The sequence below is a fragment of the Heptranchias perlo genome, chromosome 11 (genome assembly GCF_035084215.1).
Source record: "Heptranchias perlo isolate sHepPer1 chromosome 11, sHepPer1.hap1, whole genome shotgun sequence".
Lineage (NCBI taxonomy): Eukaryota > Metazoa > Chordata > Chondrichthyes > Hexanchiformes > Hexanchidae > Heptranchias > Heptranchias perlo.
Window position 1 is genome coordinate 77,151,738 of NC_090335.1, and position 15,306 is coordinate 77,167,043.

The 15,306-nt window shown below is 51.1% G+C and overlaps 1 protein-coding gene across 1 annotated transcript in view; it reads right to left on the reverse strand.

Moving 5' to 3' along the window:
* Positions 1-13,538, reverse strand: part of LOC137327515 (1-acyl-sn-glycerol-3-phosphate acyltransferase gamma-like) — a 56,249-nt gene extending 42,711 nt beyond the window's left edge. The window contains exon 1 of the mRNA XM_067993410.1: positions 13,273-13,538. The gene's annotated coding sequence lies outside the window, so the exon portion shown is untranslated. The remainder of the gene's footprint in view (positions 1-13,272) is intronic.
* Positions 13,539-15,306: the final 1,768 nt, after the last annotated feature.

Below are 15,306 nucleotides of genomic sequence, written 5' to 3' on the forward strand. Positions count from 1 at the left end.
AGAATTACAAAGAATGTACAGCACAGGAAGAGGCCATTCAGCCCAACAGGTCCATGTCAGTGTTTATGCTGCACAGGAGCCTCCTCCCTACTTCGTCTAACCCTATCAGCATATCCTTCTATTCCTTTCTCCTTCGTGTGTTTAACTAGCTTCCCCTTAAATGCATCTATACTATTCACCTCAACCACTCCTTGTGGTCGAAGTTCCACATTTTAATCACTCTCTGGGTAAAGAAGTTTCTCCTGAATTCCCTATTGGATTTGTTAGTGACTATCTTATATTTATGGCCCCTAGTTCTGGTCTCCCCTACAAGTGGAGACATCTTCTCTACGTCTACTCTATCAAACCCTTTTATAATCTTAAAGATCTCTATCAGGTCACTCTTCAGTCATCTCTTTTCTAGAGAAAAGAGCCCCAGCCTGTTCAATCTTTCCTGAAAGGTATAATCTCTCAGATCTGGTATCATACTAGTAAATCTTTTTTGCACCTTCTCCAGAACTGTGCACAGTACTCCAAGTGTGGTCTAACCAAGGTTTTGTACAAGTTTAACACAACTTTTCTGCTTTTCAATTCTATCCCTTTAGAAATGAACCCCAGTGCTCGGTTTGCTTTTTTAAAAAAAAATGGTCTTATTAACCTGCGTTGTTACTTTTAATGATTTGTGTATGTGTACCCCTGGATCCCTCTGCTCCTCTACCCCATTTAGACTCATTTTCCAAGGAGTATGCAGCCTCATGATTCCTACCAAAATATACCACCTCATATTTATCTATATTGAAATTAATTTGCCAATAACATGCCCATTCTGCAAGTTTATTAATGTCTTCCCGTATTTTGTCGCAGTCCTCCTCGGTATTAACTATACCCCCAGTTTGGTGTCGTCCACAAATTTTTGAAATTGTACTTCCGATTCCCGAGTCCAAATTGTTTATGTAAATGGTGAACAATAGTGGTCCCAGCACCGATCCCTGTGGAACACCACTTCCCACTTTTACCAGTCTTGAGTAACTACCTTTAACCCCCTACTCTCTGTTTTCTGTTTTGTAGCCAGCTTGCAATCCATCCTGCTACCTGTCCCCTGACTCCACATGCTCCAATCTTAGTCACGTGTCTACTGTGCGGTACCTATAAAGAGCCATCTAATTAGTCCCACTCCCCTGCCCTTTCCCCACAAATTTTTCCCTTCAAATATTTATCCAATTCCCTTTTGAAAGTTACTATTGCATTTGCTTCCACTGCCCTTTCAGTCAGCGCGTTCCAGATCAGAACAACTCGCTGCGTAAAAATAAATTCTCATCTCCCCTCTGGTTCTTTCGCCAATTACCTTAAATCTGTGTCCTCTGGTTACCGACCCTTCTGCCACTGGAAACAGTTTCTCCTTATTTACTTTATCAAAAACATTCATGATTTTGAACACCTCTATTAAATCTCCTCTTAACCTTCTCTGCTCGAAGGAGAATAATCCCAGCTTCTCCAGTCTCTCCACATAACTGAAATCCCTCATCCCTGGTACTATTCTAGTAAATCTCCTCTGCACCCTCTCTAAAGCCTTGACATCCTTCCTACAGTGTGGTGCTCAGAATTGAACACAATACTCCAGCTGAAGCCTAACCAGTGTGTTATAAAGGGTTTAGCATTACTTCCTTGCTTTTGTAATCTATGCCTCTGTTTACAAAGCCAAGGATCCCATTTGCTTTTTTAATACCCTTCTCAACTTGTCCTGTCACCTTCCAAGATTTGTGCACACTCAGGACCCGTACCCACTTTAAAATTGTACTATTTAGTTTATATTGCCTCTCCTCGCTCTTCCTACCAAAATACATCACGTCACACTTCTCTGCGTTAAATTTCATCTGCCATGTGTCTGCCCATTTCACCAGTCTGTATGTCCTACCAGTCATCTGATCAACTCAGCCCTGTAAGACTGAACAAGTGTCAGTGCTCCGACAGGCCAATAATCTCACTCGACACGCAGCAGCTTGCAACCCGAGATGGTCACATGGTCCCATCATACGAGCAGCCTTCGAATTCAATTACCAGAATCCAAAGCTCAGATTCAAATCCTCTTTCTTAGACACCTGAGCTATTCTCAAGGAATTCTTTGTTTTAAAAAAAAATCAGCATTCTTTAGTCAACTCAGACCGATGTTTTTCATTTTGTTATGGAATCAAGTTAACAAACTGCTCGAGCACATCGTACTGGCCTGGGATTCCATTACCACAATGGGCTGTTCACCAGTACTGTACCCCAGTGTTATACAGTGACAGACCTGTACCCACCAGTACTGTACCCCAGTGTTATACAGTGACAGACCTGTACCCACCAGTACTGTACCCCAGTGTTATACAGTGACAGACCTGTACCCACCAGTACTGTACACCAGTGTTATACAGTGACAGACCTGTACCCACTAGTGCTGTGCCCGTTATAACTGTACCCACCAGTATTGTACCCGTTATACAGCGACAGACTTGTACCCACCAGTACTGTACCCGTGTTATACAGAGACAGACCTGTACCCGCCAGTACTGTACCCGTGTTATACAGAGACAGACCTGTACCCGCCAGTACTGTACCCGTTATACAGAGACAGACCTGTACCCACCAGTACTGCACCCCAGTGTTATACAGTGACAGACCTATACTCACTCGTACTGTACCCATGTTATACAGTGACAGACCTGTACCCCAGTGTTATACAGTGACAGACCTGTACCGACCAGTATTGTACCAGTTATATCTGTACCCACAGTATTGTACCCATGTTATACAGTGACAGACCTGTACCCACCAGTACTGTACCCACTATACCGTGACAGACCTGTACCCACCAGTACTGTCACACCTGGTCTGTGGCACCCACAGAGTGGTGTATTGTGTCACTGAGCCAGTGGGGGAGCTCCCTATTTCAGCATACGCTGGTTCTGTACTTTTGTACCATCGGCACTAGCAGCAGATAAAGCTGGCACAGTAACCGGGAGCTCTCCAAGATAGGAGACTGCCACGAGCTGCCACATTCTCCAGCCAGCAGCCCCTGTGGTACGAGCCCACACCCAGAGAGCTGCAGTTAAGGGGAGAACATAAGAAATAAGAGCAGGAGTAGGCCATACGGCCCCTCGAGCCTGCTCCACCATTCAATCAGATCATGGCTGATCTTCAACCTCAACTCCACTTTCCTGCCTGATTCCCCATATCCCTTGATTCCCCTAGAATCCAAAAATCTATCTATCTCAGCCTCGAATATACTCAACGACTCAGCATCCACAGCCCTGAGGAGGGGTCAGACAGGTGTCTGTGTTTGTAGAGGGTCCCCATGGGGCGGGGGGGGGGGGGGTTCAGGGTCCCCCTTCCTGCTGCTGCCCACCTTTCACAGGGCTACATTCCCTGATCCTACTTCACATTACAGGCCGCATGGGAACCAGCTGAGAGGCTGGACACAGGTGTTAGCTGTTAGCACCTGTGGGAGAGAAGCAGTAAACTCCGCCTGTGTCACAGCTCACTAATCCTTCAGGCGAGCTGGGAGAACAAACATGTACAAGGTCACTTCACACCCTGGATCACATGAAGCAAAACTCAGATCAAACATAAGTTCTTCTCCTCGTGGCATTGGTGGGTTGGTGGGGGGGTTGGAAAGGGTGGGGAGGAGGGGAGGGGTTTGGAGGGGTGGGGGTTTGGAGCCGGAGCCCATAGGGTCAGGCCGGAGTTGGACCTTACCAGTAGGTGTAATAGGCCAGGGCCAGGGCCAGGAGAGTGAGGCAGACCCCCGAGAACAGCGGGTAGGCAGTATGTTCCTCAGTCATCTTCCACACCTCACTTGTTTCTCAGAACAAAGGCGTCAGTCTGTGCTGGGCTGACAAACCATCTAAATCCACAACAGATTATGACGACAGCAGTGGACTGTTGCAAAGCTGAGAACACAGCAGCTCCCAGAAAGCACCTCCTCAGCAACTCGGGGATCGGAGGCAGTGAGGGGCAAGCGATTACTCTGCTCTGAACACTGCTCCTATTATTCCTTAATTAACACAACACAAAGATTAATCCTCGCAAATGCCTCACTGAAATAAAAGAAATCAGGCATTCCTTCTCCAGATAGAATCGAGTAGGAATGTGTAGCACACCGATTGCTTATTAATCCTTTAAACTGCTTAGCAATTAGCTTCTCCAAACGCCCTGGATCTGTCTCCTCGAATCTACATCAACCCATCGCTGGGACAGATACCCTATATTTCCCCCCTCGCGCCCAGTCCCCAACCCTTCCCCTCGCGCCCAGGTTAGTGAGACTAAAGAAACCCGCAGGGGTCCCACTCGCTCACTCTGCGGTCACTAGTTAGCAAATTAGAACTCGTGCACCTTGGGAGGAAGTGCTTGTGAAATCCCCGTGCGATATAAAGTTCTTCACCCCCCCCTCCCCCCGCCCCCGGGGTACAGACAGAATCACGGGGGGCGTGCCAGTGTCCTGCAGGTTGAGCGAGAAAGGGGGGGCATACCCCCCCCCCCCCCGCCCCACCAACCCCTCACTCTGCTCCAGTCCACACAGCCGAGCTCCACTCCAGGGACCCTCACTCTGCTCCATTCGTTTGTTCCAGGAGTGCTGGAATCTGAATTATCATTGAGCTACAAACTCAAGGGAATTAAAAGGTGGTAACACACGTAGACAAGGAGATAAAAAGCAAATAGGATCCTTGGTTTGCATTTAGAGAGTACAAAGACTAGGAGGTAATCTTCAACCTACGTAGGCCGTAGCTGGAGCACGTGGACAGTTTTTGGGCACGAGTTCTGTACAGACTCACTGGACATTGCCAGGGATTTGGGGTTACAGATAGAAAGGCTGGAGAAGTAAGGGGTCTCTCTGGAGCTGAGAAGGTTAAGAGGTGACCTGATAGAAGGCTTCAGGATTCTACAGGGTAAGTAGTGAAAGATTGATTCCACTAGTCAGTGAGACAGTAATGAGAAGCGCAAATTTAAAATAATCACAAAAAAGGATCAAAAGGGTTGGAGCATTTTCTTTTAAAACACAGAGTGGGTAAGAATGTGAAACACTGTTGTAAAACCGGTGTTGAAGCAAAGTCTGCTTGAAACAGAGGAATATTAAAGGGTACGGGGAGTGAGCAGGAGAGTGGGATCAGACTGGGTGGGATATTGAAGGGTACGGGGAGTGAGCAGGAGAGTGGGATCAGACTGGGTGGGATATTAAAGGGTACGGGGAGTGAGCAGGAGAGTGGGATCAGACTGGGTGGGATATTAAAGGGTACGGGGAGTGAGCAGGAGAGTGGGATTAGACTGGGTGGGACATTGAAGGGTACGGAGAGTGAGCAGGAGAGTGGGATTAGACTGGGTGGGATATTGAAGGGTACGGGGAGTGAGCAGGAGAGTGGGATTAGACTGGGTGGGATATTGAAGGGTACGGGGAGTGAGCAGGAGAGTAGGATTAGACTGAGTTTCTCCATTGTCTGAATGGCCTGTTTCTGTGCGTGATCCATTCTTTCATCCCATGATTTTCAACCACACCGCTGCACTAAGCCTGCCTCCGTGCCTCATCATATCTCTTAAACATTTCTCAGCATTTCACACAATGAATCATCCTGGAATCCAGTAGCAAACAGCAGGCATTAGCGATGTAAGTAACTTGCCCCAGTGTCATGAACTGCCCCGTCCCCTATGAGGGGAGATTGAGTGGAATGGGCCTATACTCTCTGGAGTTTGGAAGAATGAGAGGTGATCTCATTGAAACATACAAGATTCTGAGGGGGCTTGACAGGGTAGATCCGAGAGGTTGTTTTCCCTGGCTGGAGAGTCTGGAACTAGGGGTCATAGTCTCAAGATAAGGGGTCGGCCATTTAGTACTGAGATGAGGAGGAATTTCTTCACTCAGACGGTCTTGAATCTTTGGAATTCTCTACCCCAGAGGGCTGTGGAGGCTCAGTCATTGAGTATATTCAAAGCTGAGATCATGGATTTATGGACTCAAGGGGATATGGGGATCGGGCAGAAAAGTGGAGTTGAGGTCAAAGATCAGCCACGATCTTGTTGAATGGCGCAGCAGGCTCAAGGGGCCGACTTCTGCTCCTATTTCTTATGTTTTTATATTGGCACCTACTCTGCAGCTGTGTATCCCCAGCAATCAATGATCTTCTAACATCCTTCGTTCCCCAGCAATGTCCCACAAACAGCAACACCAGATACAACCAGCGCATCTGTTTTTAGTTGACTGAGGAATATTGACCAGGAAACCAGGCGAACTCCCAGCTCTTCTTCCAATAGTGTCATGGGATCTTTAACATCCTAATGTCTCATCTGAAAGACAGCCCCTCCGCCAGTGCAGCGCTCCCTCAGTACCGCCCCTCCGCCAGTGCAGCGCTCCCTCAGTACCGCCCCTCCGCCAGTGCAGCGCTCCCTCAGTACCGCCCCTCCGCCAGTGCAGCGCTCCCTCAGTACCGCCCCTCCGCCAGTGCAGCGCTCCCTCAGACAAGGCAGCGCGCCGCACCGAGCCGCACGTGGTCCTACCAACACACTAAGGAGCTGCGGGAGAGCTAAATTCAACCCCAAGCCTGCAGACAGAGGGTGTGAAATCAGCGTTAAACTGTACTGCTTGGGCGAATGTTCTGGAGCTGGAGGAGGTTACAGCGATAGGGAGGGGCAAGGCCATGTAGATGTTTAAACACGAAGATGAGAAATTGAAATTGGACACAATGAGACCCCTAGAATTAACAACAAAGGAACAGGTCATTCGGCTCAACAGGTCTATGCCGGTGTTTCTGCTCCACACGAGTCTCCTCCCACCTTACTTAATCTCACCCTATCAGCATATCCTCCTATTCCTTTCTCCTTCATCTGTTTAATCGAGCTTCCCCTTAAATGCATCTATGCTAGTCACCTCAACTACTCCTTGTGGGAGCGAGTTCCACATTCTAACTACTCTCTGGGTAAAGAAGTTTCTCCTAAATTCCCTATTGGATTTATTAGTGACTATCTTATATTTATGGCCCCTAGTTCATGGAGGGAGCCATTGTAGGTCAGCAAGCACGGGACTTAGTGCAAGTTAGGATTCGGGCAGCAGATGAGCTCAAGTTCATGGAAGTTGGAAGATGGGAGGTCGGCCAGGAGAGGGTTGGAATAGTCAAGTCTGGAGGTAACAAAGGCATAGATGAGGGTTTCAGCAGCAGATGGGAGGAGGCAGGAGCGGAGACGGGCAATGTTACAAAGGTGGAAGTAGGCGGTCTTGGTGATGGGGCGGATATCTGGTCGGAAGCTCAGGGTCAAATAGGAGGCCAAGGTTACAAACGGTCTGGTTCAGCCTCAGACAGTGGGCAGGAGAGGGATGGAGTCGGTGGCTAGGGAACGGAGTTTGTGTTATGGACCAAAGATAATGGCTTTGGGCTTCCCAATATTTAGTTGCAGTGTGACAAATGAGACACAGTGGAGGGGTTGAGAGGTGGTGGTGAGCTAGAGCTGGGTGTCGTCAGCGTTCATGTGGAACCTGACGTCCTGTTTTCGGATGATGTCACCGGGGGGCAGCATGTAGATGGAAAACAGGAGGGGGCCAAGGATCTATCCTTGGGGGACTCCAGCAGTAACAGTACAGGAGCAGGAAGAGAAGCCATTGCAGGTGATTCTCTGTCTACGAATGGATAGTGAGGGATGGAACCAGGCGAGCGCTGTCCCACCCAGCTGGACGATGGAGGAGAGGTGTTGGAGGAGGATGGTGTGGTCAACCGTGTCAAAGGCTGCAGACAGGTGGAGAAGGATGAGGAGGGATAGTTTACCACAGTCACATAAGTCACAGATGCAGCAAACTTTCATTCCACCACAATCTGTAACCTCATGGCCCGGCATATTCCTCACTCTACCATTACCAGCTAGCCTGGGGATCAACCCTGGTTCAATGAAGAGCATACCAGGAGCATCACCAGGCGTTCCTAAAAATGTGGTGCCAACCTGGTGAAGCTACACCACAGAGCTACATGCATGTTAAACAGCGGAAGCAGTATGCTAAAGACAGAGCTAAGCGATCCCACAACCAACAGACCAGATCAAAGCTCTGCAGTCCTGGCACATCCAGTCACGAATGGTGGTGGACAATTAAACAACTAAAGGGGGGGGGGAAGGAGGCTCCGTGAACATCCCCATCCTCAATGATAGCAGAGTTCAGCACATGAGTGCAAAAGAAAAGGCTGAAGCTGGTGAGTAAGTGCCGCTTGATAGCACTGTCGACGACACCTTCCATTACTTTGCTAATGATTGAGAGTAGACTGATGGGGCGGTAATTGGCCGGATTGGATTTGTCCTGCTTTTTGTGGACAGGACATACCTGGGCAATTTTCCACATTGTCGGGTAGATGCCAGTGTTGTGGCTGTACTGGAACAGCTTGGCTAGAGGCGCAGCTAGTTCTGGAGCACAAGTCTTCAGCACCACAGCCGGGATGTTATCGGGGCCCATAAGCTTTGCAACCATCTTCAGCCAGAAGTGCCGAGTGGATGATCCGTCTCAGCCTCCTCCCGATATCCCCACCATCACAGAAGCCAGTCTTCAGCCAATTCGATTCATTCCACGTGATATTAAGAAACAGCTGAGTACACTGGATACAGCAAAGTCTATGGGCCCCGACAATATCCCGGCTGTAGTGCTGAAGACTTGTGCTCCAGGACTAGCCACACCTCTAGCCAAACTGTTCCAGTACAGCTACAACACTGGCATCTAGCCGACAATGTGGAAAATTGCCCAGGTATGTCTTGTCCACAAAAAGCAGGACAAATCCAATCTGGCCAATTACCGCCCCATCAGTCTACTCTCAATCATCAGCAAAGTGATGGAAGGTTTCATCGACAGTGCTATCAAGCGGCACTTACTCACCAATAACCTGCTCACCGATGCTCAGTTTGGGTTCCGCCAGGACCACTCGGCTCCAGACCTCATTACAGCCTTGGTCCAAACATGGACAAAAAGATGAATTCCAGAGGTGAGGTGAGAGTGACTGCCCTTCACATCAAGGCAGCATTTGACCGAGTGTGTCATCAAGGAGCCCTAGTAAAAGTGAAGTCAATGGGAATCAGGGGGAAAACTCTCCAGTGGCTGGAGTCATACCTAGCACAAAGGAAGATGGTAGTGGTTGTTGGAGGCCAATCATCTCAGTCCCAGGGTATCGCTGCAGAGTTCCGCAGGGCAGTGTCCTAGGCCCAAACATCTTCAGCTGCTTCATCAATGACCTTCCCTCCATCATAAGGTCAGAAACGGGGCTGTTTGCTGATGATTGCACAGTGTTCAGTTCCATTCGCAACCCGTGCCTGCATGCAGCAAGACCTGGACAACATCCAGGCTTGGGCTCATAAGTGGCTAGTAACATTCGCGCCAGACAAGTGCCAGGCAACGACCATCCCCAACAAGAGAGTCCAACCACCTCCCCATAACATTCAATGGCATTACCAAAGCCGATTTGCCGGTCAACATCCTGGGGGTCACCACTGGCCAGAAACTTAACTGGACCAGCCACATAAATACTGTGGCTACAAGAGCAGGTCAGAGGCTGGGTATTCTGTGGCGAGTGACTCACCTCCTGACTCCCCAAAGCCTTTCCACCATCTACAAGGCACAAGTCAGGAGTGTGATGGAATACTCTCCACTTGCCTGGATGAGTGCAGCTTCAACAACACTCAAGAAGCTCAACACCATTCAGGACAAAGCAGCCCACTTGATTGGCACCCCATCCACCACCCTAAACAATCACTCCCTTCACCACCGGCACATTGTGGCTGCAGTGTGCACCATCCACAGGATACACTGCAGCAACTCGCCAAGGCTTCTTCGACAGCACCTCCCAAACCCGCGACCTCTACCACCTAGAAAGACAAGGGCAGCAGGTACATGGGAACACCACCACCTGCACGTTCCCCTCCAAGTCACACACCAGCCTGACTTGGAAATATATCGTCATTCCTTCATCGTCGCTGGGTCAAAATCCTGGAACTCCCTTCCTAACAGCACTGTGGGAGAACCTTCACCACACGGACTGCAGCGGTTCAAGAAGGCGGCTCACCACCCATCTTCTCAAGGGCAATAAGGGATGGGCAATAAATGCTGGCCTTGTCAGCAACACGCACATCCCATGAATGAAAAAGCCATTTGTGACTTTGGTGATACCAGTCGCAGAGTGAAAAAGACTGTCCAACTCCCAGTAACTCACCCAGGCCCATTCATCTTGTGCAAGCCCAGTGTGTGCCAGTAGGATATTGAACAATGGAAAGCACCACAGATCAATCCAATCCTATCTGCAACCAACAACCACACACGTTTTCATTAAAAGAAAACTCTACGATCGCTCTAAATGAGAGAATGGACTCTGATTTCCTTTCGGTAAAACATGAACAGAACTCCAGCAGATTATCGACACACAGCACAGGTCAGAAGAATCATCAGTGAAATTTATACATTTATAATCCCCCAAACTGTGACCATAGCGAGCAGCAATAACAAGGCCAGCGTTAACCCCAGTCTGTAACCTCCAACCCCCACCGACTGTCCCAATCTGTACCCCCCACCTATCCCAAGATTCATCTGCTGTTTCAACTCTTTCCCTGGATCTCAATACCATTGGATCCTCCCCTCCCTCAATCTTTGCTCCTTCCAACAACCTGCAGCTTTTCAAACCCTCAGCTTCTTCTCACCTGGTTACTTTCCCGATGAACCTTGTTTCAAACCCTGCTGCTGTCCTGGTCTGTGGGCTCGATTTCTCAGCAATAATGTTACTCCTGTTAGTCTACAGTACACAGGGGTTCACTCCTCACAATCCACTTTACTCCCATCTTGCCCACATCAGCACAGAGGCAACTCCTGGAGTCACCGTATTTCATTACATTGCAGTGTATTATAAATATTTAAACTCTAATGATGAGCAGAGATATTAAACCAGTCTCTGCTGTATCCATTACACTGGAATTAGAACTAACTGACTTACAAATTGTTATATGCACCAAACGTCATCAAAAATAACAAAGCTTTAACTAGCAACACCACTTATAGATCAGTTTTACAGTTCAACCTGCTCCCTTATACTTCTGCTAGATGCTGAGTTACATTTTGATTAGATATTCAGAATCTAATAAGTGATTTAATTCTATTCTCTATACACCCAGTACTGGCAGTCTCCTCTCCTCCACTTCAATCTGTTATTTGGTGAGAATTACTTTTGTTACAACTTGAGGTATTTCCATATTTATAGTTTGGTGATATTTTGGCCTGATATTTTAAGGCTACATTTTGAGACTGATTACTGCAGTGAATGTACTCGTGTTACACACACTCTGCTCCTCACGTTCCCAGTGCTGGTCATTTAAATTCAGCAGTAACAAATTCACTGTGGTGTCGATCAGAGACTCTCACTCTGCATTATTAATTGGGTTATCCTTTTATTGTTACAGCCTTTGATTTGATGACTGCAGTTAGATACCATTGTGATGATAATGCATTTCCATTTTACTGCATCTCTTGTACTTAAGCTTGCGGGAAGTTTGGGGTCGAGCGCAGTTTCTGCTGCTCACTCTGGTCCCACTCCACAGACATTCACTGACTGACATTACCCTCGTCAACCCATTGGTGCTCGCACTGCGAGACTGGTCTGTCCAATCATTTAACTGTCACATCCACTTGTAGCTCGTGGTGGGCAATATGACTGGTCCTGTAAAACAACAATCTCTCACTGCTCAGGGCAGTCCCTAAAGCTCTCACTGTGCAAACCCAGCCGCCCGCCACTGGAGGCGCGCCCCCGCGCGCCCGCCACTGGAGGCGCGCCCCCGCCACTGGAGGCGCGCCCCCGCCACTGGAGGCGCGCCCCCGCCACTGGAGGCGCGCCCCCGCCACTGGAGGCGCGCCCCCGCCACTGGAGGCGCGCCCCCGCCACTGGAGGCGCGCCCCCCGCCACTGGAGGCGCGCCCCCGCCACTGGAGGCGCGCCCCCGCCACTGGAGGCGCGCCCCCGCCACTGGAGGCGCGCCCCCGCCACTGGAGGCGCGCCCCCGCCACTGGAGGCGCGCCCCCGCCACTGGAGGCGTGCCCCCGCGCGCGCGCCACGATCCATGGAACCCACTCAATCCCTCACTGGCTCTCTCCCTACTCTGCCAGCAGTCAATGGGCCCACCTTAACCTTGGCCGTCTTACAACTATTCATGGCCACCACCCCTCCTTCAGCCTGTGCCACCTCCACCACCGAATCGTCACACATTACCTGGTATCCCACACCCTGCCTCCCAGAGGCTCTTACCACTCCTGCGCCAACTCATCCCCACTACCTGGCCCACCCGCACCACGCAGCTACACCAACCACCCAGCCCTCTCCGGCTCAATCAAATCACAGGGTCAGTTACTGGCAACACTCAGAAACATATATAAAAAACACACCGCACATTACTGGGTGGAACACTCCTGAATATAACACACTATGGCTCCCTCTCTCCCAGACCCAACTCCCTCCCCCCCCCAGACACCTCTCAGACCCCCCCCTCAGACCCCCCTCCCCCCCCCCTCAGACCCCACTCCCCCCCCCCTCAGACCCCACTCCCCCCCCCCTCAGACCCCACTCCCCCCCCCCTCAGACCCCACTCCCCCCCCCCCTCAGACCCCACTCCCCCCCCCCCCTCAGACCCCACTCCCCCCCCCCCCTCAGACCCCATCCCTCCCCCCCTCAGATCCCATTCCCCCCCTCAGATCTCCCTCAGACCCCATTCCCCCCCTCAGATCTCCCTCAGACCCAATTCCCCCCCCCCTCAGATCTCCCTCAGACCCCATTCCCCCCCTCAGATCTCCCTCAGACCCCATTCCCCCCCCTCAGATCTCCCTCAGACCCCATTCCCCCCCTCAGATCCCCCTCCCCCCACCTCAGACCCCCCTCCCCCCACCTCAGACCCCCCTCCCCCCACCTCAGATCTCCCTCCCCCCACCTCAGATCTCCCTCCCCCCACCTCAGATCTCCCTCCCCCCACCTCAGATCCCCCTCCCCCCACCTCAGACCCCCCTCCCCCCACCTCAGATCTCCCTCCCCCCACCTCAGATCTCCCTCCCCCCACCTCAGATCTCCCTCCCCCCACCTCAGATCTCCCTCCCCCCACCTCAGATCTCCCTCAGACCCCACTCCCCCCCCTCAGACCCCACTCTCCCCCCTCAGACCCCACTCTCCCCCCTCAGACCCCCCTCAGACCCACCTCCTCAGACCCCACTCCCCAGATCCCCTATTCCCCTCAGACCCCACTCCCTCTTCCCCCCCGGACCCCACTCTCCGTCACTCACCTCTCCGGGCGGCTCGGGCCTGGGCCTCAGTCCCAGTCTCTGTCGTGGCTCCGTGTCCAGGTGGGGCCTCGTCCGGGGCCCGCGACAGACCTCAGGGAAGGTACCGGGCGTCGGGCTGGGGCTGGGGCGGACGGGCCGTGTCAGCGGGTCCGGGGCTCGGAGGCCGAACGCGGGACTTCACTGCGTTAAAACAACCCGGAACCTTTACAGCCGTGCGCCTGCCGCTCGTCTCCAAACGGACTTCCGGTCTGCGGCCTCACGCTGCCGGGCGGACAGGCCTGACTCTGACTTTCGGTTCCGGCCTCAGGGGGCCCCACACAAGACCCCTGCCCATCAAGTGACGTAAAAGGGCGTGGTCAAATCCAATAAGCCCCGCCCACGGCCCATTGAGTCACTTTGGGGAGCAGCCAGAACGCCCCTCGGAGCCTTCAGCCCCATGAACCCCACTTGGTTTGGGGTGGTGGGGTTTACAGGCCTTCCACAGTGTAATCCTGAGGACCCGGTCCCGGGCTATCCCGGTCACAGCTAAGCTTCTGTTAGGGGGCCGGCTGAGACCCTCATTGCAGCTGGTCACGAATTGCGGGGGGCGGGGAATTGAGGAGGATTTTTTTCACGCGGAGGGTTGTTTAGATCTGGAACGCACTCCCTAGGAACTTTCAAAAGGCAATTGGACATGTGCTTGAAGAGGACTAATTTGCAGGGTGATGGGGGAAAATTGCCGGGGTGTGGGACGAAATTGGACAGCTCTTTCAAAGAGCCGGCACAGGCATGACGGGCTGAATGGCCTCCTTCTGTGTTGTAAGATTCTATGATTTAAGGGGAAGCTAGATAAACATATGAGGGAGAAAGGAATAGAGGACATGCTGATTGGGTTAGATGAAGTAAAGTGGGAAGAGGCTCGTGTGGAGCATAAACACTGGCATGGACCAGTTGGGCCGAATGGCCTGTTTCTGTGCTGTAAATGCTACGTAATTCTATGAAGGAACAGAGCAATGTCCAATACAGAGAAAAAGTGGTTGTGGTACAGATCGGCCATGATCTAATAGAATGGCGGAACGGGCCCGAGGGGCTGAATGTTCCAATATAAGCCAGGTTAGAGTGTGAGTTGGAGGGGAACTTGGAAGGGATGGTGTTCCTACAACAGTACTACTCCTGTCCTTGATAGTGGAGTTTGCAGGGGAGGGAGGTGCTGCTCACGTAACCTTGGTGAGTTGCTGCAGTAGATCGTACACACTGGAGCCACAGTGTGCCAGGGGTAGAGGGGGCGGAGGCGGCAGAGGGGGGGAGGGGGCGGAGGCAGTGGGTATTGGGACCAGTGACAGGGACTTGAGCAAAACCGATTGTCAGTGGAGGTCGAGGAAAAATCCTTTCAGTAGCTGGAGGCGTACTTGTCACAAAGGAAGATGGTAAGAATGTTACCTGTCAGCCCCGGCCTGGATGTTGTCTAGGTCCTGCTGTAGGATGGGCCGATCCATTATCATGATAGGTGATTGGAGCTGAACACTGTGCAATCATCAGCGAAAATCCCCACTTCTGACCTTATGATGGAGGGAAGGTCATTGATGAAGCAGCTGAAGATGGTTGGGCCAAGGACACTGCCCTGAGGAACTCCTGCAGCAATGCCCTGGGCTGAGATGATTGGCCTCCAACAACCACTATCATCTTCCTTTGTGCCAGCTACTAGTCCAGCCACTGAGTGTTTCCCCCCTGAATACCACTGACCAGTTTTGCTGGAGCTCCTTGGTGCCACACTCGGTCAAAAGCTGCCTTGATATGAAGGTCAGTCACTGTCAGCTCACCTCTGGAATTCACGTCTTGGTCACGGCTGTGATGAGGTCTGGAGCCAAGTGTTTCTGACCGAATTTGAACTAAGGTTAAGTGAGCAGATTATTGGGCAGTGTGTCTATCGATGGCTCCTTCCATCACTTTGCTCATCGAGATAGTAAATCAAAAAATTTTAAACAATTCACACTTTATTTAAATTCTGTTCTGATTCTAGTTATTAATATTGTGAACAGATTATGGATAAATGGG